This window comes from Chenopodium album, chromosome 16 (assembly GCF_948465745.1).
Source record: "Chenopodium album chromosome 16, dcCheAlbu1.1, whole genome shotgun sequence".
Classification (NCBI taxonomy): Eukaryota; Viridiplantae; Streptophyta; class Magnoliopsida; order Caryophyllales; family Amaranthaceae; genus Chenopodium; species Chenopodium album.
In genome coordinates, this window is record NC_137849.1 from 22,509,517 (window position 1) to 22,512,254 (window position 2,738).

A 2,738-nucleotide genomic window follows, 5' to 3' on the forward strand; every position below is an offset into this window, starting at 1 on the left:
ACATATCAAAAAAGCTCTTTGTTCAGAGACGAATGAACATCAACAACGGCAAGATGGCGTTCCCTAGCTTGTAGAAGGTCGTCAAAACAAAGTGCAGCAAATCGGTTACCTTCAGAGATGTGTGCTCGACGGTGCAAGATACGCGTTTCTTAACTCTCTTATCTGTTTAACTAATGCTAGTTTGCAGGTATCGACGTTACAAGAATGATTTAGGATCGCAGAACGTTCTGAATCATTCTCCGTCCCTATCGATACTTTGACTTTCGTTTTCGAAACTTGCGTTTCTCCAAACTCAGTCAAGGTGGGGACTTCTTTAGACACCCATTTGTGTCTCCCCAAAACCAAAACCAGTGATGAATACCTTTTGCGTCGAATGATAATCGAACGAGGTAAAAGTGTGAAAGGTCCGGTGTTGCGGTTAGTATTTATTAAAAATTCTTTCTTTCTGTTTTTGAAAAACAAATCAATTTTATGAAAACAGCCAATCCGGTTTAGTTTGGTCCACGACAAGGGTCCAATAATAGTGTAATTGGATGGGGCTTGCAAAGAGTTTTCCAACGACATATTATAAGCCCAATTTTGATGAATAATGAGGAAGTTATGGCCAAAATACTAAACTGGGCCCGGTTTGATCTTTACATGCGGCCCGATGATCTAGGGGAGGGCCCAATGATAATTATTATTCCTAAAGTTATTAGAATTAATTATAGTCTTCTAGAATTCTTTAGAAGGTTCTTTTAAGTCCTAATAAAATTAGAATTAATAATTATATTTTGACAATTTTTATTTGGAATAAAATATTATTTTATGAAAAATACGATTTCAATTTTAATACGGACTTTACAAGTCAATTTTGATTGATAAGTGGACTCCGTGTTTGAAAAAGCGTAGGAATCCAGGCTGTCGCCAAATAACAGGCTTGTCGCCACGCGACAAGGTTGGTTTTGCGGCGACAGCGTGGAGTTTTATTCCTTATCAAATTCTACCTATTTTCGGACTGTTTTCTTATAAATAGGGTCCTAAACCTCCGTTTTTCTTCATCAATAATCATCTACAACCAACTCTCATCAAGAATTTCTTGATACTCTCTCTCTCTTTCTAAACCAACTTTTCATAAACAAAATTCCACATTCATTAGCACTAGACACACCTATCCAAGTTCGAAATTGCCTTCACCCTAGACGTGAAAGGTTATAATTTCTGAGGGTTTGGTCCCAAATCTCTCTTTCCATTATTTGATTTAATTGTTTGTTTTAATATTTTCCTTGAAGTTACTAACGCGTGTATTTTGTTATTAGAAAGAGATACGAGGCATCAAAGTATGTAGTCTTATTGCTCTATTCTTGTAGAAAGCATGTTTATTATTTATTAATCCCTAGCATCATGTTAGGATGTAATTATTGCTTTCTAGTATCATGTTTAGGGTGCTTCCTATCCTTTCTAATATCATATCAATATCATGTTAGGTTTAAAGCTTTGATTTTTATTGCTTAGTGACATGCTAGGGTTTGTTATTAATCTTGATAGTATCATGCCTAGGATCTTGCTATTCTTATGCTTTAGCGTTATTATGATTGTGATTATTATTATGATTATGATTATGGTTAGTGTTATCATTATCGTGATTATTATGTTGCTTGATATATATTATTCATTATTATTGCTTGATCACGCCTTTTATGCATGCCTAAAGGAAATTTGTACTTGTAATCACGCTTAATAAGATAATTAATAATCTTGTTTAGGGCTAATATGATTATAATTCAAGTGATCGCCAATAATAGTTTTATTTGTGCATTAATAATTCAACCAACATAGATAAACAGGTTTAGGATTAATCTAATGATTGCATGTTAGTCAGAAAGCGCACATGAATACGAGAAGAATAAAGCAGAGGCCTATTTAGGGCAGGTTCAATCTCTTTTAGGTTGGATTTGTACCTTCATCCCTGAACCCTATTTGGTTCAAGACCTTTTGGAGTTGACGATCTCATGGATCGTTAAGGGGTGTAACCTTCACCCTGTGAACGGTTTACAAGTTCCTAAAACTTGTTGGCGACTCTTTTACTCTAGCTTCCTTCCCTTTGGACGCCACCATGCTTAAGTGTATGATCACAGTGGGGTTCAAGTTTGGGGTAATGCTTGAAATATTCCCTACAGACATCAAGAGCTTTCTAACGACATATTAATTTCCTTATGCCGACTTTTGGATCAAAAGATATGATAAAAACAAAATCCGCAAATAAACTGTTTTTATCGCGCCGCGATAATCCTATCGTGCGTGATACTTTTTATCGCGCCGCGTCAAAAGGAGTTTTATTCCGATTCGAATTTTAACTCTGTTTTTATCGTTTTTGGTCGTTTTTCTCTATAAATAGGGTCTTTTTCCTCCATTTTAATTCACCCAAAATCATCATCTCTTTCTCTCTTTAAGCTAAAGCTTATTCTCTCTTTCTCTCTCTTGAGTTTTTCTAACCTTTACTACACCGTTTTACAAAATACGCCATACGCCCATCACGAGACTAAGACGCCCCTAACCAAGCTCGAAGTTGCCTTAGAGCTCGACGTGAAAGGTTGATAGTTCTGAGGGTTTGGTCCCAAATCTAATTTCAATTCATATTATTTTGATTGTTTGATTTAATATTTTCATTGAAGTTACTGACATGTGTTTTGTTTTGATAGAAAGAGGTACAAGACATCAAAGTAAGTTATTAGATTAATTATTCTTTTGATATAGAA